Genomic DNA, 21,966 nt, shown 5'->3' on the forward strand with positions numbered 1-21,966 from the left:
TATGCCTAATATTCACTTGTGTTATTTTCTTTAAAATAAAATCAGATTCTTGACTGACACTCTCTTTCCAGATGGCCTTGTGCTCGGCAGATTTGTTGTGCCCTGTCGCATAAAAAGCTCATGAAACTCAAGTGGCATTGGCCTCATACAATGATTTTATTATCAGCGTACATACAGCGCATGGCACAGAGCCTCTCTGCCAACCAATTAGACCCTAATGTTTCAGCCGCCAAAGTTCAGCTCAACAATTTAACTCTGCAATCCTCCATAATTGATGTTGCTGCTTGAGTCTATGTAGTTCACGTTAATGTATTTTTCAAAAAAGCAAAAGCAAAAAACAGAACAAAAACAGAAACCAAAAAAAATCAAACAAAAAAAAATTCCTCACAATTGATGTTCAAATTAGCTTCTAATAGATACCCATGTGAAGTAGTATCTTAAATAAAATTAAAGTACTTTAAAAAAATTACTAATTAGGAAGAGATATGTGGGATTTTAAAGAATGTGAAATGTAGCTAATACACTTTGGCTGCCTATTTTAAAAGCTTTGGGGACATGTGTAAGATAGCTACATTTTAGTAACCCGTATCTTCTGTGAGATTAAATCTGTCTCCTGGGAATATTCCTGCATGGGTAGAATAAAGAGCACTGCAAACTTTGTTGAGGAACAAGCTATCTTTATTAAAGTATTTATCATTTTTACAGCTGGGATTGGTATTAATATTTCAACAAACAACGCCCGAATGCCTTATCTCTCTTTTTGTTGACTTTAGTTAAGCGCTGTCAGCAGTGGGCTGTTTAGGGCAGCTTGGCCTGTTCAAGCAGAATGATTCATTTTAAGATTAAAAAAATAAGCTCGCTTTTAATATGTGACAGGAGCACACCAAAGCAGAAACAAAATTAGTTCAAAGGATGGTAAACTGCAGAAATTTGATTGACAATATTTTTTACCCATTATGGAAAAGCATTCATAACTGAGGCATTAATATTAAACCTATTGACACATTTCATACAAACACAGAGATGGAGCTTCCAGGTTTTCTCACAGTCATCACATGGGCTATTGTCATGAACAAAGCAGAATTTATGTTAACGTCTCCTTGAAAATAATATAATAGAAAAGAGATCAGAGAAACATGGATCAATCCTTTGAATTCAGTAAATGTTATACCATCTCTAAATGCCATTTGGAGCTATGGACGAACACAAAGACCAGATTCCATAGTTGAAAAATTTGAAGGACTTGGAGATAAAATGGCTTTATAAGGGCTATTCTATTTGAATTTGCACACGCTAAGGCCAATTATAAAGCTAGATGAGATATAATTAAAATTGTTGGTATTGTTATATGACTGACTGGTTTACAGAGTTGAATGGATTATTCATGTCAAATTCACGTCAAAGAAACAATGTTTAAATATTAATGAATATCCAAACATTACACTTGGTTCACTACTGACAGTGGAGACAGGAGACAGAAAAATGTGAGAATATTTTGTTTAATTAAACTCTGAAAGTACTAATTACTCCATATTTATGTAAAACAAGAAATATTCTGTCCTGGCTGGTGTGGCTCAGTGGATTGAGTGCTGGCCTGAGATGCAGAGGGTCGCCGGTTGGATTCCCAGTCAGGGCACATGCCTGGGTGCGGGCCAGGTCCCCAGTTGGGGGCTCACAGGAGGCAACCACACGCTGATGTTTTTCTCCTTTTCTTTCTTCCTTGCCCTCTCTAAAAATAAAATAAATACAATCTTAAAAAAAAAAACCCTTAAATATAATTTTCTTCTTAGGACAACCTTACCTATATCTAACAATTTTGATATTCACATTTTCATCATCATTATCATCTAATGCTGTTTGTGATACTTTTCCACTACCCATGTATGATTTAAGAATGTTTTGCATATTTTTAAAATTTTGTGGCTTTTAATACTTTCTGGGTTTTTTGATTGATAATGTACTTTTGTAAGAGAAATATACTCTGTACATGTAGTAATCTGAAACCTATTTTAAGCCCCATCACGTATCTATTTTGAGAAATTTATGATATGATATGAAAGTAATGTATATTCTGTATTTGTTGCATGTATTTTTGTATAATATTTATTTCATCAGGATGATCAGTACATTTTCATATGTTTTATCTGCTTACTGATTTTTTGTCTATTTCATTCAATAACTAAGAAAAGATTATTAAAATCTTCAACTATTATTATCTATTTATTCATATTTCCCCTCAGTTCTAAAAAATTGTTTCATATTTTTAAAACTCATGATATTTAATAATAATATTTAGATTTACCATGTGTTCTTAATTGATTGACTGTTTTATCATTACAAAATGTCCCTCTTTATCTGGTAATACCACTGCCTTTTAAGTCTAGTTTATCTGCTATTAAATAGCCACATCAGCACTTTCATGATTAGTACTTCCATGTCTTCTTCTCCTCACTGTTTTATGTTTATTGCATCTCATAAATTGTATACCGTCGGTCCTTGTTTTTTTACCATCTGACAAGCCTCTTCTTTTTAAATGAAATAATTGTATTTCATTTATAAACACTGATCTGACTGGGTTTAAGCCCATCTTTTTCTCTTCCCCCCACCTGTTCTTCGTTCATTGGATTCTCTTTTTTCAGTCTTCTTTTTAATTAGTGTTTACGTTTTAGTGTCCTGTTTCATTTCTGGTATTGTATTTCTGTGTCCCCTCTTTTTATTACATTTATGCGCTTTGTTTAGTATGTTTTCCTAATTGGAGTTTGTTGTGTCAGTATTCTACCACATCAAGCATAATATAAAAGCTCTAACGATAGATTTCCAACTACCCTTACCTTCTCCTTATTCTTTTAATTCATCTTATACAGGATCTAAACAACCACATAAAATGCAATTATTTTTTCCTTTGAGCAATTGAATGTATTTCAATAAAATTAGAAAAATCTAAAAATACTTTATTATACCTACCATTTATTTACCATCATCTCTGTAGATCTGTTTCCAAATGACCTATTTTCTCTTTAGCATGGAGAATTTTTATTTATTTATTTTTGTAATTTATGTCAGATAATTACAAATTCTCTCAGTTAAAATCTACTTGGAACTATCTTTATTTCACTTTAGTTTGAAGGATGTATTTGTTAAATATTGAACTGAAATTTGAGCTACTTTTTCTTTTAACATTTTAAATGTCATTAAATTTTATATCCAGATTTATTTTCAATAGGTTGACAAAATATGAGACAAATTTGCTTTCTGTGCATACATCATGCTTTTGGTTTTCTGAAATACTTAAACTGATGAGGCTTATTAAATTCAGAAAATTTAGGTTATTATTTTTTCATGTCTTTTCCTTCTCCCTTATGCATCTTTTTACACAATTACTTATATGATAGATTGTAGGATATTGTGACACACATATTCTGTTCAGGTCATAAATTTAAAGTTTCTTCTTTCTGTTAATGCTGTGTTTGAATAATTGTGCTGTTTCGGATAATTTCTGTTGATTTTTTTAAATTCAATACTTTTCATATTTTTAATTTTTATAATTTCAAAACATTTTTAAAAATAGATTTGAAATTGATATATCTTTATACAACCTTTGACTTTTTTAACTTTTTGCTAAATTCATGCATACATTCAATCTGTTATTTTAAGTTCTCCACTACTTTCAATATGAGCTAGTCTGTATGTTGGTTTCAGCAGATGTGAATATTTGTACATGTACATTTCATTTGCTTTCTAAATAAGACTATTATTCTTCTTGATTTCTAAATTTCTTGCTACTCTAAATATCTAAAATATTTTATACCGATATTATGTATATGTGTGTGTAAATTGAGATATACTGCTACATTATTTTTTATTCTATTTCTTCTTCCATGTCCCTAAGAATTGAAGCTCCATTGTATTTCTGGTGATGAAATTGAGGATGTAATCATTTAGATGCTGCTAACTGTTGAGGAGGTTTGAAACTCAGAAATTACTATAAGTGAATTGAGATGATCTCATGTCAGTCCAACTCCAGATCTTCGGAAACAGTGATAGAGCCATTTGTGTTCAGAACTTAAAGGAGACTTAACCACGTATGTCTTGGGATTCAGTGATTTCAGACACCACAGAAAGAATGCATATCCTCTTTCTGCATTCTACTTATATCTTCCATGCACTTTTCTTAGCAAAATATAGGGAGGAAAGGAGAGAGAAATGTTACACCAATACATTTCTTATGGCACTTTGTGGTTTTTTTCTTGACTCAAATACAACCTTTATTCCATGAATAGCACTAAGAGCTTAGTTGACTTTTTCTTAACCTAGGAAAGTATCAGAATTCTGGCTAGTCCTTTGTTTTCATCTGTCTATACAAATCCAGACCCATCAATTTCCTAGAGAAGTTGCCACATTTCTGAAGCACTCCTCTATTACAAACCAGTTTATGAAGCTTCCTTGGGTTCATTCCTTTGGATAGTCATATACATAATTGGAAAGTAAAAAATAGGATGCATTCATTAACTTCTTTTAGGTATTAAGGAGAAAATGTTCCATGTGATCAGAGGAAGTAGACATATTATAAAGATAAAGCGATAGCGCCAATGGAATGTGAGAAAGCAGCAGATACACTACCCCTGCTCTAATTTTCAACCTTTCTTTATTTTTGGCTTTTTTCTGTAACTTGATACTCCAAATTCCCTAAGAATACAAAGTTTGCAAATAAATTTGCCGATTTTATAAATAAGCATAAATTTGAAAATACCATTTATGCTTAAAAATTTTACCAAATTTAAAATAAAAATAATATTAAATAATAATACTCAATGTTAGTATCCAGTAAGTGGTCATTACATCAGCATCTCCTTGTCTTCTTATTTAAAATCTAAATAGCATAGTTACATCTATCATTGAATAAGAGAAACTAGAAAGTTTGGAATGGTGGTGAATCATAATGCTCTTTAAAGTAAAACAGGGAGGCTGATTTAGCAGAACTGAATTTTGCTAACTTGGTTATAAAAGGTGTGGGATACAGGTTTCAGGACAGATTTATTTCAATAAGGTGGCTTTAACAGACATGTTACCCTTTGTTTAAGCATACTATAAATTGAAAATAGAAACAAATTCAGAGAAACAGTTTATCTGAAAAGTGGGTAAACATACATAAACTATGAGAATATAGAAAAATGATAACAGTATTGTGTGTTTAATACTATGTAAATATGGATATGTATTCCCATTTAATCTCCAAATAATTTATATGTATTTTCATGTCATCTTACCGATGTGAAAACTTATGTTCCAAGAGATATAATGAACTACTCTTGTTCGCTTGACTATTACCTGATGTAATGAAAGAGATTGAAACATGCAAATAAAGTTTTCAAGTTTCTTTCAAAATGCTTGCAATTTTTTAAACACAGTCAAATATATTTCCTTGAAAACAAACTATTAAGTGGTTTGGAAATTAACTGCTAGCCAGAATAACAATTTTTATAAATGTTGTCAATCAATATTTTCCCTTCAAGTCTGACCCTTTTTAAAAATACCAATCTCTAAATTAAACTACAAACATGACTCATTTAACATTTATTTAATATGTAAATTATGAGTTTATTGACTTCTAAATTATTTTTTACACTGAAATTCAACAGCATATGCATGTGTATGATTACAGAATCCTGAAAGGTAATTAAACTTAAAAAATGATATATCTTAATAACTGCATTTCACTACTGAAGAAAATAACTATTACAAAATTATCTATCCTTGATCAAAGATCCAGTGTACATGTTTGAATGTGCACATACACACGCACACACACACTATGTTTTTTTCTAATCTCAAACGATTTGTCAGCCTCAATATCTCAAATGAAAAAAAAAATGACAATGTACTTAATGCTTAGGGAGAAACAGGATAACGAGGAACAGTCTCTTCAAGTAGACTGCTGATATTAATGGGGATTTTGAGGGGTTTAAGGGTAGACAGGCTATCAGAGTTGTAAATGGCTTGACATCCTCTATAAATATGTGGTTATTTAAGTATGACTGTTGCTGATTGATTAGCACTCAGATGTATGTGTACTGGAATTGATATGCTTCTGATTGGCTGAGGTTCAGAAATGAGATGATATTGGCTGTTTGGCTTGCAAAGCCTTTTTATTGAGACAGGTTTTATTGATTAATTCTATGAATTTTAAGGCAGTCTGGTGATATTTGTTAATATAGCTAAAATAATCTATTTTTCCTTTAATATATGAGATTTATTATTTTTTATTATTTCCTTTTTATTAATACCTTTTGGTGGTTTACTCAACAAATGCTACAAGAGATATCAACAAAACTTGTCCAGATATTCACTACTGTTGTTGGTTCTCATTTAATACTAGAACTTATTTGCTAAGAGTCAATTTTTGTTTGAGCATCCTCAGAATTAAATGCATTATACTTTTGTTTTTTAATAAGATTTTTACTGTCAAATTGTGATGATGCAGAATTCATTGAAATTTTGGTTCACAGAGGTAGAACAACTGTGATACCAACAAGTGTTCCTAGAAATAAAATAAGAAGGGACAATAATCTGGAACTATGACCAAGACTTCCTGGGCCTGAATAAGTAAAGCAACCCAAAGCCTCCCTGAGTTCATCCGAATAGGCAGGTTGCTTATCCTCTGAGCTTAGATATATATTGTTGCATCATGCCTGCATGTTGTTACAGATATAACAAAGTGTGAATAATAATGCAAAGCCCCCACCTTCTTGGCTGGTCAAAAGACACTAATCTATTGTTCATATACTTGGAATAAGGTGATTTTTTTATGTTCCCAGGACTCAGACTACATAATGTATCATGTTGGCCAAAGTGAGAGATTTTTGACATCATCCAAATTTTCCCAACTAATATGATGGTATCAATACCCTCAGATGCCAGCTTTATCGGGTGGTTACTGTATCTACCCTAGGAAAACGTGTTAACCTTCATACACTTAGTAAGGGGAAATTATGTACCATAGGTATTCTGTATGCTTAGAATGGTCTAATATCCCCACTGAACAATTAGTCTTGAGTAGTCATAAAATAATGTGATTTCTGCTTCAGAAAATAAGACAAAACCATAGGAGATGTGATCAAGCAAACTTAGTGGTGCTGTATTTTATCTCTGGGGGCTGTTATAGCAAATGGACACTAATGCATCCCAAATATATATATAACCTTTCAAATAAAGAAATAACTCATATCAAATGTTTGGTCTTTTAAAACAATTAAAATACAGTTTGAATTATTACTAAAAAAGGAACTGCATGTACCAATAATTGTATCTTATTCATAACAAATGGCCATTAATTGTTATGTAATGTAGTTGTATCAACCTTATTCTAAAGATTCATTAATGAATATCATTCTGATATCACAGAAGTTTATTTATTCATTATATTCTCACAATAAAAATTCACTTTAATATAATTAATTTGAGGTATAGTAATTATATGTACTTGCCTAAGATTTTGCAAAATATGACATATTAAACAGATTTTCAAATTGATTACACTATTAATAACTAAGAGAACTCAAAGAAGTAGAGAGATGATTCCCTCTAGAAAGTCAAATTAACTAACACATTGTTATTATTGGTAAGTGAAATGACAAAGTCAAATGTAAGCTAAACCCAGGAGATACAAAAATTCTAGACAAAAGTGGGGTTATGTAGAGTAGCGTAGAGAAGTTTGTAACAGAAAATACTCGTGTTCTAAGTTGTGTTAGTGGAAGATCTTTACTTCTTGTAGTTGACCATTTGCTGTAGAGATCCAGATGAGCAGTGAATCCTCATGGACCACTGGGAGGATGTCTATGGAACCTAAGTTACAGATGTGTAGCTTTCCAATTCTTACTAGATAGGTGAGATCAATTTAATTGTGAAGCATGGACTCATGTAAGAATATCTGACAAAGGTGCCTTCTACCAAGGTCTAAAAGCAGTCTTTTTCTAAGAAGAACAAGATAAAGAAATTAAAAAGGTAAAATAATTAAAAGATTAAAGTAGTAAGAGACACAATATAAAATGAAGGGATATTTGTACCTGTTCTCTGGTTCTAAATTTATTTGCCCCTTTCCTTTGGATTTATGCAACCCTGATTCAATGGCTCAGAATTCTTTCCCAACTTTTTGTTACCAGTGTTAAGTCTCACATTACCTGACTTTGGGATAGATTGGAAATAGGCATCAACCATTGCAAGACTGCCGTGCAATTTTATTCAGTGGTAAAGAATTCACAACCATAAAAAAATTGCAAAAATTAAAATAATGCTGCCTAAATTACTTTCCCATTCCCAGATATCCACACACAGAGAGATAGACAGACCATCCCCCCCACTCACCTCCCACACAGGCACTTACGTGTATACCCCAGCTCTCCTGGAGTCAATAGCTTAGAAGACCTACGCCACTTAAGAACAGAGTATATAGTCATCTTAGCTGGTTCCCTGCAACGTGCATCCCTGCTCCTGAGCACGTTTCCTATTGAGTTACATGTGATAAGTGAAAAACATCAACTACTTGATCCCCTTCTTTCTTCTTTGAATCCCCATGTGCATGTTTCCCAAGCTGACCGTGTCAAGGATGTCATAGAAAATGTAGTGTTGACAAGGTGAATAAAGACAATTACGTTCAATAAAAAATGTGACGGACAGATGTTATCCTTCCTATGCTGCTTTGAAATGCATTTTTACTGATGATAATAGTGATGACTTAGAAAGGGAAGGAGGGGAAATAGGAAATTACCAAATATGTTTATTGAGTCCTTCTTCTAGTTTAGGTAGGATAATGTTTTTAATATACCATCTCATTTATTACTTGCATAAAGTAGACACTATTATTATCTGTAATATACAATGAAGATGCTAAAAACTAGAGTAATGAATTATTTAAAACTATATAAGAGCTGTGATCTAAAGCAAGTGCTATTTATTAACTAGATATTAAACTTTCAAATATCTATGTGAATGTGAGAGATAAATTATCAGAAAAGCAACCTTGTAATTTAGTTGTATGTCACGTGTGTGTAGTTCTAAGGAGAGTGATTGAAGCCCCTCTTATTGTGCTATGAGAGGAAATATTTGCTCAAATAATGTTTAAGTATGTAGTGAATATGAATGAAACTGAACTGAGAGGATATAATTTTATACTAGTCAAAACTTCAATAATATTAAGCAGGCTCCACAAGAGAAGCCAAACAAAAATCATTGACAAAGTATAGGTTCTCCAGAAAGACTCTATCTGAAGTGCTTAGGAGCTCAGATGATGTTTACCATACTAGGTCTTGGTAGAGGCCAGATAGGCTTGCTCTTCCTGTTGCTGGACAAATGCTCGCACCCACACCCAAACTCACATTCTGTCTGCTCTATGATCACAGTACAAAGAGATGGTGTTTCTGGGAAGTCCAATAGTACAGTTATGTGAAAGACACTGGCTGTTTTGCTTGGGTCATTTGCCCATCTCTGGGTCAATTACTTCAGCCAGGAAGATAAACTAAACAGATTGGTCTGTCTTGGTCTATTTATTCACTACTCTGATAAGGCACCATGATTATAATGACAAATTTTATGCCTCCCCTTATTGAGAAAATGAATTCTCAATAAGAAAAAGTAGTTCTATCATGAGAAGAAGGAAGAAGGACATCACTGGATAAACAAAAATCAACAGATATCCACAATACTAGATTTGCAAAGTCTGCTTCTTCTATAGCCTATACATAAGGTGCCTTTTTCACCATCTTTTGTATTTTAGGATTCATTTTACCTCAAGTTTAGTCTTCTACTCCATTATCTTTTTTTTTCTTATCTGATTGGGTTTACTCTGGCCATGCCTGTGGTACACAGAGCTAGAAGTTCTATGTTTCTGATGCCCTGCACTGACACATACATAGATTTTAGCATTTGAGTGGTGGGCAAAGGGTGAGGATGGTGGTGGTAGGATACCTATAAACTTAATGTACTATCTCTGTGATGTATTACATTTTCTCAAGTGAGTATAGTCGCCAAATCTAGTTGGAAGATATATTAGACACATAGTATTCATATTTACCTGGAAACAATGAGATGTATCATAGTAAGCTATTTGGTTTTTAATTAAAATCATTTTAATTATAATGCTTCACTTAGACTCTAAATGTCATGTTACGTAGTTCCCATTATCTGTTCAAATTTTTCTTCCCCCTTCATATAAGCAGGATATATAAAAAAGGTCAAAGATACCAGATGATCAGCATTAGTCAGGGCCAATTTAATTCCTCCTTCAGTCAAACAAAGTTAGAAGGAGATGGTATTTAAGTCCTATTTCCATTCACAATTCTTCAACTGTCTAAGAAACAAACATATTTATATCCTGTAAACAGTAGGTTTAGCTACAGCTTTCAGAATGTTATTTGTTAATGATGGTATTTGCATTGGCAAAAAATCAAACATAAAAATAAAGACAGAAATAAATGAGATAAATAATGTATTTGCCTAATGAATCACCAAATTCTATTTTTAATTATTTAAAAGCACTACTTCTCTACTCTTCTAATGTCTTCAGAAAGAAATCTTTACAACTAAATCATTTCAACTTGAAAGTCTTTATTCTTTAAGGCAAATGGTTTTAGAATATTTAAAATATATTTCCTTATCCAACTAGCACACCAGTCATTTTAAATTTAATCATAAAAGAAAGAATGTGTTATCAAGGTATATATTGTGTTAGCAAACATATTCATAAAAACACCAACTGAACTTCTGCAGGCAAGACTGTCAGGTCACTCTCCAAAGGTCACTAGGTAAAGAGCAGCAATCCCCACTGCTGTCTCTCACGTGCCATTTTTCTCTAGTTTCAGAAGCAAGGAGGAAAAACGACCTCTTGTTATTATCCCAGCATACAGTTTTAGAAAGAGTTCCATCCAGGCTAACTCAGGATTTTTCCCAAGAGGGAGTATTAAGACATGACAGAAAACTCCAATTAACCTAAGACAGTAAAGGCTACTAGTTCTAGGAAAACAATTTGTCCCTCACTGAGGGCCTAAATGCAGTTCAATAGGACATGAGGAGTATCCTGAGGCATTCGCATGCACTCGTGCTTGTTTTTTCTCTAAGATATACAGACAAAAAGTTCATTTGAAAGAAAGATTGAAACATAAACCTAATAAGCAAAACAGAGACAAAAGAAAGATTGAAACATAAAGCTAATAAGCAAAACAGAGACAAACCAATAGATGGAGAGCAGGATGACAGCGGGGAGGAGGTGAGGGGGTAGAGGGATTGACTAAAAAGGAAAAAGGACTCATGGACATGGGCAGCAGTGTGGTGATTGCTGGGGGAAGGGAGTTTGAGGGAACTAAATACTAATGGGAAAAAAAAGCTTCAGAAACACAAATAAATAAATAAATAAATAAATAAATCTAAAATAAAAATTAAAAAATAAAAAAAGAAGTGAAGCTTTACTCTAATTAAAGTCAGAATTGGATAAGAAATCACTTTTGATAGTAGGAAAAAAAATGACATATCTCCTGCTATAGGATTCTCTAATTAAATTTTTAATATTGACATAATATGGTATGGTATCAACAGTAACTTTAAATTATTTGGATTGGTTATCAATAAGTAATTTACACTTTTAGATAATCATCAGATTTTCTGGAATTATGTCATGTGAAAACACCACAGTAACTTGTTCCATGGAAATATATCACCAAAGTTCTGTCTTTATGAGGAATATGTTTAAAAATAAGTGTTCTCAAGGTGCATGCATATCTTATTAGAAGTCTAAGAATTCATCATATGGTAATGAGGTCAGTCAAACTTAGTTATCACCACTTTACCCTTCTCTGCCCAAATCTCTTCTTACCATTAGCAGATTCAAGAGTAAACAAGGACACTCTTGACAGGACCATTTGACAATTTATTCACTTCCGGTTATAATCACCATTACTCTGCCCAAAGTTGTTATTTCTTCTCAAAGACCCCAAATTCTTCAATAGTCCTGTCAATCTTCAATATCCCTATCAAGCTCCTGGAACTACTCCTTAAAGATCTTAAATCTTTCTGCTGGACCCCACTTCAAAAAGGGGTCCAGCAGACAGGGATTGAGGCCTTGCTTGACAGAATCATAAAGACTTTAAAATTGAAACAGAATATTTGTGTCCTGGGCTGCATTTCTTTGGAATATTTTTAATGTGGGTTATAATGTTGCATATCTTACATTACTGGAATACCCCAATGTAAATAGATATAAAAGTTAGGATGGTATTTATTGCGGAGAAGCAGTAGTACTCCAAATCTGAGATGGCATAATCAATTTTAACTCAATCTCAGTTATGTCCGCAAGGCCTGGGTGGAGAGAGTAGATACATAAATGAGTGGATATGGAGGTACATAATAGATAGATGGATATATAGATAGGTAATAGATGATAAATATACAGAATTTGAAGGAACAATGTTCAACTAATTGAGCTGCTCAATGAGCCCTAATTTCAGACTTTCAGGACACAATTGTACGTTTCTGGGCTACATGGACTACACATGCATGCCTCTAACTAGCTAGGAACATTGTCACTTCCAGAGCAGAATCAAGCAAGTATCTGCTATTGTTCTTAAATCCACTTTCTAATCTGAAAGCCCACTACTTCATTTATATGACAAGTCAAACCCACTAAACCCCAGGAAATGGTGACAGAATTTCATTGTTCTTTATAGTGTTTATAACTGAGCTGATCCTGACCCTGGCTTGTTTTACGGCCTCTGTTTCAGTTAGGATGCTTTCTCTGCGATACTTTATAACCTGTGTAATAATCTAGAAAGTCATATTTTTACTTATATTAGAAAAAGGATTGCAAAATTCAACTCCAGAGTTGGGTCAGTGACTTAATTATATCATCAAAGAACAAAGATCTCTCTCTTTCTCTCTCTCTCTCTCTCTCTCTCTCTCTCTCTATCTCTCTATCTCTCTATCTCTCTATCTCTCTCTCTATTTCTCTCTATTTAATGCCTTCACCATACCTATCCTAATACTACTTGCAGTCTGAAGTAGCACATCCTCATAAAATAGTTTCTTAAGCAGCAAGAAAGATGACAGATGCAAAAAGGAGCCTTCTCTCTCCATGCTACTTTTTACTAGGGAGAGAAACATCCCCCACATTGCTCTCTTCCTCTCAGCAGATGTCCTCTAACATTTCATTGGCTGGATCTAGACCATACGCCTATACTAGAGGCCAGGATGCAGAGAAAAGGGAATCCTAGTGCTAAGTCATTTTTGAGAGAATCCCCCACCTTCGAGATCAAAATTGTTGTTGTATTACTGTGTCAGTGCAGAAATGACAGTGAAAGAATTGTTAGCTTTGCACAAGGACCCACCTCCTGGGGTGTCTTTAAGTGAAAAGTGTTCAAAATTCAATTACACAGTGGATTGTAGACATGGAGGGTGTACCAGGTACCTTATATGAAGAGGAACATTTCAACATCTTTTTAAATTTAGTAGTTGATATCCTTTTGACTGTCCTTGGGTCATATTTGCTGGTGAAAATATTCCCATTGATCCTTATAACAATGTTCACATCTGTTTATCCATTCTAACAGAAGATAACAGAAGACTGGTCCTCAGTGCTCTCAGCCCAACCAGTTTGTCTTAGCATTCTTAGCATTGCTTTCCACCTGCAAAGACAAAAAGATGACCACCAGATAATTCTTTTTATGTTCAAACGTGTCAAAAGAATCCAAAGAAAACAAAATGGTGGTATCATGATGATACTTGTTGATGTCACTATTATCATCTTTCCAACAGAAGACAAACCTACTGAAAAAATGAGCACTTTCAGTCTTTGAACTTTAACCTTTGCTGAAAGTGACCAGTAGGCTATGAAGACTGTTTCCTTTTACTGCATTTTTTTACTCATGTGAATTCTAGGTGCATATTGATCGCTGGTTCAGTCCAGGCAACTGACATGCTTTTACTAATCATACAGTATCAATGCAGGTGTCACCAAATGTCAAATGCAATTCCACTTTTTATTTTTATTTTGTAAGCTTTTGGAAAAGTTCCAGGTCCTCACATATTGTGCAATAGCAATGACTGCCTTGGAGGTTTTGGGACGTTCATTGCCAGAATGAACAAAATAACAGGAACAATTTTCATTAACTCCTGCCACCCAGCGATTAAGGCATGAAAGGGCCTCTGAAATGAATTTACCAGTTCTAATGGGATTATAAGTAAAGTAAGGGATCAGATTACTTTGAAAGCTCCCCCCCACTTATTTCTATTTCACTTCTGTGCACTGTGATCCTAAGGGTAGTAGCACGAATTAACAAGCATCTAAAAAGTTCTGTAATGAAAGATCATTGAATATCTATCGAATTGTTCGTATCTGCTGTCAAATTGTTTTGACATTGATGGTTTTCAAGTAACCCTGGCAGAAAGGTACGATATGTTATCCGTATGGTAAAAGTAAGTTCACTGGTTGTTTATAGTGCTTGAATCTCTGAAGTAAAGGTATGAGTAATATAGAGCACAAATGTTTAATCATGGTTTTATTTCGGAAGTTAGAAAAATGGCAGGTGGGGGGTGGGTAGGCCAGGGGAGAGAAATGAGGGGGAAATGGGGAAAACTGTAGTTGAACAACAATAAGAAAATTAAAAAAAAAGAAAAATGACAGTAATGATAAAACTTCTGCAGTCCATAATTTGGGCTTGTTTGCACATTAATGATTTTTCCAAGTAGAATACTCTCTACTACTTCCTGCTAGCCATTGGCATGAGCCTGACCGCCTACACGCTATTTCACCCATTTATGTTTGAAAAACCCATAAACATTTTTGTTTGCAATTTTGTTTCTTTTATGTTTTAAGTCAGCTTTGAATGTTACAATATTTTAATCGACAAACTTTTGTCAAGTATTTTCCTGTAAATTTTATTTACTTTTAAGTATCATCTTGTCCTTCAATCTTTTAACCTAAAATAACATATACATTTTTGACAGAGGCTTTATGTTTTAACAGAAGAGTGTGGACATTTTTATTTTAACATTTAGGCAAAAGTACACTGTAGAATGGTACGTTTTCTCATTTATCTCACACAACTCTACAGCTATTCCCGGAGAAATTTGTTTTGTTTGTTTTCTTGTTTAAAAGACTGCTTACAGATAGACAAAAATTTTCTGTAGAAAAAAATTTGTCAAAATGTCTAATTCCCAGTTAATGATACTGCAACTACATTCTCTTTTTAAAAAGTAAATAATGTATTTTATAAATTACTTTTTCACATATGAAAAGTCAGTTTCTACTACAATGTTGTCTTTACTAATGTCTACTGTTGCACTCTTTTTGATGTATCATGCAGTAAATTTATGAATCAATATTGGCTTAAAAATAAAAGCAAATTGGTTGAAATGTTTGAAACATGTACCCCAGCAAAACCACCCGATCAATAATTGGAAAACAATAATTTAAATTTGTTTTTAACCTCTATATAAATGACATTTTGTAGTTTTGCACATGTTGATAATTAAGGGGATACAGTTTTATACTAAATTCAGGGTGGTTAGACTCCAAAAATATGTCTGCTTTAGAAAAACTTGAAATAATTAAAACTATAGTGAGCTTCCACATTATGGACATTTTGTACTGCTAATTAGCAGCTACTACTTTTTAAAATGAAAAACACTTTTCTACCTTAACTAGATATACATAAATTCTCACAGTAGTCTCTATCAATCTCCTTAGATTGCCTGTTTAACCAAGACAGAAAATATTTTCTGGGATGCTTTTTTACTGTAGGTAATTAGCTAACTATTAGTAAGAAAGGAGTCCAAGAAGAGTTAATTGAGCTTAATAAACTTTGGAGCATAAGCCTATAACATTGCTACTCCAAGGCAATTAATAATCTTCCATTCTGCCCTTTGGTTCAATTGTTGGGGGATGCAGAGGGAGGTGCTTAACATAAGAGGCTTGTCAGTCTAACTAGTGGGGTATAGACCTATTAAAAGCCTACAAAAACCTGGGAAGTTGATTGGTGGTTTTGAAAAAGTATCTGGTCCATCCTAAACCCAAGCTAATATATATATGCCAGGAGAAAAAAAGAAGTTCTCTCTATCTTTCTCTCTCCCCCTCTCTCTCCCTCCCTGCACTCACCTTGTACACTTGTGCATCCTCTTTCCATAGCCACGTGTCATTAGCAGCCACGACTCCAGGCACAGGCTCTATCCAGGTGGGATCCTGAGTACCTCAGCTCAGCAACAGACTGCAGCCAGGAACTCAAGCTAAACTAGCCAGATGCTCCAAACAACTGACCTTTAATATGAAGCAGAACCTCTGGAAACTGGCTTTTGCTTTGGCCTTGCAGAGGACAAGGTAGGACTTTTTCTATGGTGGGACAGACGGAGAGCGGACATATGAATGAACCATTTTACCGCATCACAGTCTCCCATGTGTGGGTCCTTGGGATGCTTTCCTCATGGTCCCGTGTAAGAGCCTCATTAAGATCTATAAAGAAAGTGTCTTTTTTCTGAGTCAACTGGCCCTAGTCCTCTTTGCAGTCATTTACTTCTGATTTTGTTTGTCTGGTTTTTATTCTTCTTTTACTTTTTTTCTTCCTGTCTCCACACAAATGTGTATCATGTCAGTCTTCAGCAGTTTATCTTCCTGACTTCAAAGTTCTTCTCCCTGCCTTTCTTTCTTCCTTCCTTCCCTTTCCTTTTCCCTTTACTTCCCTTTTCTTGAGGTTAGGGAATCCAGAGAAGAAGGATTATTAGCATGCCTGCCTCTAATCAGAATTGTTTAAAATAAAGATTTATTTCTGTAAATAAAATACACATTTTTTCTTTTTAATTTTTTATTGTTGTTCAATTAAACTTGTCCCCATATCCCCCCTTTACTCTCCCATGCCCTACCCACCCCCCATTTCTAAGTAATTCCAGTTTATCAGAGGATGATTGAGTTTGTTGAATAATTCTCTGCTTGATAAATGACCTGCTAACTATAATTTAGTTTGTTCTTTTAAGTAAAATAATGTATTGTATTATTCCATTGCCATTTATTCCCTTTATATCCCCTCTCCTCCACAACCACCATGTTGTCCATGTCCATGAGTCCTTTGTCCTTTTTGCTCCATCCCTCCACCTCCTAGCATCGCCCCTGCCCAACCCTTAGCTGTCACCCTACTCTCTATCTATGAGTCTGCCCCCCTTTTCCTTGTTAGTTCAGTTTGTTCATTAGACTCCACCTATGAGTGAAATTGATAGGGGACTCAAGAGTTGGAAAATTTTAGCTTAAGGTAAAGAGTTATAAGTCTAGCAAGTAATGTGTATGTTAAAGCTTTTGTTTCAGAAACTACAGATAAAGCCTGTCCTGGGTCTTGGGAAAACAGCTGACCTCCTGGGGCACTGCTAAAGATTACCTCCTGGGGACAACTGGAGGCATTCAGGCCTTTGAGTCCCAGGGAGAGACAGACGACCACTGCCCCAGCTAACAGCTAACTGCCCAGGACAGGAATGTTGCAGCTTCTTTCACCTAATCCTCCCTGAATCTCAAAGCCCTCACTACACCTTGTCTATTCCCTGTTATAAAAAGTCTGGCCTGGAAAGAGAAGAAAAGATGGACTGTTAGGGTATGAACCCACCATCTTCTTGGATCACCAGCCATCTGAATAAAGGGCCCATAAGGATTCAATCGCTGTCATTGCTTATTGGGTTTGGTAGTGACAGGCAGCCTGAACACCAGTGTCTTTTCCGATTTCAAAATCGTATGGTATTTGTCTTTCTCTAACTGTCTTATTTCACTTAATGTAATGTTCTCTAGGTCTATCCATACTGTCGCAAAAGGTAAAATTTTCTTTTTTTATGGCCAAGTAGTATTCAATTATGTAAATGTCCCATGTTTTATTCACTCATCTACTAATGGGCACTTGAGCTGCTTCCATATTGTGGTGCTTGGGAAATAATCTAACAATAAATGGCACTAAATATATACATTAAAGTGTCCAACCCAAATCATAGCGTAGCTGAATGAATAAACAAGACCCATACATGTACACGCTGCCTTCAGGAGACCCACCTCAAATAGAAAGATGCAGACAAAAGTAAAGGGATGGAAAAAGATATCTCGTGCAAATAGAAAGGAAAAAAGCTGGGGTAGCAATACTCATATCCAACAAAACTATACTTTAAAACCAAGGCTATAGTAAAAGCAAAGAAGAACACTACCTAATGATAAACAATCCAACAAGAGAATATAATTTAGTTCTTATATACTAACATTGAGGGAATTTGTTTACTTTTTCATGGTGACTCTTCCAAAGCCTAATTATTGCCCAATTGAATTAAATTACATGTTTTTGTAAAAGTGTATCTCCATTTAAGTTTCTAAAGTCACTTTGAGGTTTGGAACTATTATTATTATTATTGTTACTATTATTTAGAGAGAGAGGTGAAGGGAGAGAGACAGAGAGGGAGAGACATATCAATATGAGAGAGAAACATAAATAGGTTGCCTCTCACACAGGCCCCAACCCCTGCATGTGCCCTGACTGGAACCTGCAACCTTTTGCTTTGTGGAACAAAGCCCAACCAACTGAGCCACACTGGTTAGGGATGGAACTCTTCTTAAAAAATAATAGTTTGTGGGAGACATTTGCTTTCTCAGCATAAACTGCACAGTTATTTATAATTATCATTAGAGGCTCATAGAATTTAAACATATCCTTGAAACTAGATTTCTCTCCTTCAAGTTGACATTCTGGTTCTATGGTACTGATTGTCATTTTAATTCTAAAATGTTAGTATTGGAACTTATATTTGGGGTGCATGTCCAGAATGATTACAAGAATATATTTTTATAAAGAATTTTGTTGATAAAACAATTAACATCCTAAGTCATTTTGAAAATGTGGAAGGAATGCTCGGATAGAAGCTAGCTTATCTTAATATACTTAAAGAACTCCAGTTTTGCAAGTTGAGTGCAGTTGACTGGGAAAAGGAAGAACAGTTCTTGTTCTGATTCTTGGCACCTACATTGTCAGGTTTTGAAGAAAAGTTTGTTCCTACAATACTTTTAAGCTGTTTCCTCAAAGGCAAAAGCATGGTTGCAAACGTACTGGGATTTAGCTTCTTTGATGTAACATTACTTGTCAGATTTCTTGGTAAATAGAAAGATTACCTAATCCTGCCTCTCTAATTATAAAGCCTGAAGCAAGGCTGGTAAGGAATTTGGTAGATTGTGTCTTGTCAGATACCACAAAAATGCAAGTCTCTTCATAGTTAGATTGTTTACATAAATGCAGATGGATTGTCAATCTTGAAGTACAATAATTATTTTAATAGATTATTACATTAATTAGGTGGTAACCAAGAAGTAAGTGCACGTTTAACCCAAAACAGATGTTGTTTTTAGTTGGTACCATTTTCCTCTCAACATTCAGACGTAGAGATTGTGCATTTTATTGATAGAAAACGGAGCATGTGCTTGAAGTTTTGAATTGGGTGGATGTATATATTTTATAAATTCAAGTTGTAAAATATGTAAAGCTGTTGCTTTTTAAATAGAATATAAATTTCACAAGGCAGATAAAAGCCTGTATATTATATATTTTTAAATGCATGTATCAAATTTTTATTAGTTGAATAAAAACTAGGTTGTGCATTTCATGGAATTCAGCTGCTTTTAATAATAAAACAACTGTCATTGAAAAAAAAAAAAGGTCGAAGTGTTCTTGCCCCACCATCCTCTCGGTGATATCTTCTCACCCTGGCTTGCTGTTAGGTGGAATTGTGTGAAATTGATTTAGCCAGAATCCCCCCGCCCCTGATGTAACCCCTTAAAACACATGCATTTTATATTATTAAATCACATCTCCATTAAAAACAAAACAGATGTGATCAGTGAAATCACTGAACTGATTTAGTTCCAGGCACTTATGAGTATGACTTCTGAAGTCTGTTACCCACATCACCAGATACAACTGGCACTCGGCTCTCAGTGGACCCTTTTCATGGAACTGAGCCTCTCTGAGGATCAGTGCAGCCATCTGCAGTGCTGCTAGGTCCTGTTTGTAAAAGCTTACCCCTTTGATAGTGGGAGGTGCTCAAACTAAGTCCAATTTTACTACATCGCCTTGGACACACTGGTCCCAATTTTATCCCCCTCTGCATGTAAATTGTCTAAACATCTCTCATTTCTAAGTCTGTTTTCTTATTTAATAGCACTACTGTGTGATTAAGATATCTTCTAAAAATTCAGTTTAGTTACAAATAATCCTAAAAAAGATCAGTAAGTTATTAGTCATGTCAATCTCAGGTTACCCAGCAGCCCTTCTGAGTTCTAGGGCCCCAATAACTAACACTTGTTAAATGAACCCATCAACTTACTTCCTATTGAGTCTGGCCAAGTGATAAATTGTGCTTTCCCAGTGATATTTTATACACTTTAATTGATAATAGCTTCTTATGAAAACAATAAAGCAAACAATTCTTCAGGCTGAAAACAGAATTGACACCACAGGAACAATACATTATTTGTTGATCAGTAATAGATCTTTGCCATGATACATAAATCATTCCTGTAAATAATAAAAGTATTTCTCAGCAGCATTCTGAACCTTTCGATTCCATTCGACATTATCTCATTTGGCCCTCTTAGCAACTTTAAGAAAGAAGATGTCAGATGCCAGCCTTAATGTTCTGTTGAGTAAATGGAAGTAAAGAGCCTTGGAGTTATTGTTCACAATCACACAGCAGGCCAGAGGCAGCCACAGGAAAGTTCTGAGCGTTCAAATTCATAATCCAGTAAATGTTTTTTCTTTCAGACCACAGAGCGCAAACCAGACATCCTTACGCTATATCTGGCCTGCAGGCATACTTTTCTGGCTTACACAGTTTTAGTACACACTTTTAAATTATGTGACAAATTCAGAGATTTTGACCAGAAAATCGAAATTTCATACCTCTTTGCTGGGCTCAAAAATTCAGGAGTTCCTTAGGCAAAAAATCTGAAAATGGCCCTCAACACAGAAGGCAAGGAGAGACCAGCACGAGACACAGACCACTCCAGATTGGTAAGTGACAGGTTTAATGAGCGAGGGAACTTATATACAAGTTTATCAGGTGGCAAGATGAAGAGATCATGGCTTCTGCCAGCCAGAATCTTAGAAGTTTACATAGAGGCCTTCACTGGGTTCAGTCCTGTATCCGTCAGGATAGTGTCAGCTACAGCTCTCTCAAGGCACCGTGCATCCTTGAAAATGGCTCCCCTGTGGGAATGTCAGGCAGAACTGAAATTCTCAGTGCAGCACAGGGCCTGAGGAGTCTGCAGTTCTGTGGGTTCAGTTTGCAGGTCAACCAGCCTCTCAATGACCTGTTCCAACACTCTCTTTAATAATAACAAGATCTGAGAATGCTCATCTTTTCTCTATAGCAAGATTTAGTTGAGTGGAGTAGTGATTGTTCTTTTATGTAGTTTGCACGATTTCCAATTTGCAATGGGCACCGTTAACTGGTCCATCCCATGTCTCTTAAATACATTTGGATCTTCCTGGGCACTGGAACATATATAGTTTGGGATGCTGCATTAGACTGTATTACCCTTCAGAGAACTAACCACATGCCTCGGCTTTGTGTCTTTCCTTATCATACTCTTCGGCTTTTTCCTGCCACAGTTGGGTACTCAGGTTCAGTCCTTTTTGTCTGGGTCTCACTTTTGATGACAGACAACTTATGTTACAACATCCTCAATTTTTAGGACTTTCACATAAATGCTAGAACAATTATAACATATACAAGTACAACATAAAGAATACTCAAAAAAAATTCTCCTGACTTTTAGAAGATAGCCAGGAAGAATCACCCTCAGAAACTTCAGGCAGCTTGGCTCTGCCTCTTCCATTCTGATGATCGCTCAAAATCCCCTTTTCCCATATAGATGATCATTCCAAGCTAAAATGACCACACCTCTTCTGAAGTCAAAAACATTTA

At 34.8% G+C, this 21,966-nt stretch overlaps 1 pseudogene; it reads left to right on the plus strand.

Moving 5' to 3' along the window:
* Window positions 1-13,327: 13,327 nt before the first annotated feature.
* Window positions 13,328-13,768, plus strand: LOC123478294 (ubiquitin-conjugating enzyme E2 W pseudogene; annotated as a pseudogene).
* The last annotated feature ends 8,198 nt before the right edge of the window (window positions 13,769-21,966 follow it).

Source organism: Desmodus rotundus, chromosome 11 (genome assembly GCF_022682495.2).
Source record: "Desmodus rotundus isolate HL8 chromosome 11, HLdesRot8A.1, whole genome shotgun sequence".
Classification (NCBI taxonomy): Eukaryota; Metazoa; Chordata; class Mammalia; order Chiroptera; family Phyllostomidae; genus Desmodus; species Desmodus rotundus.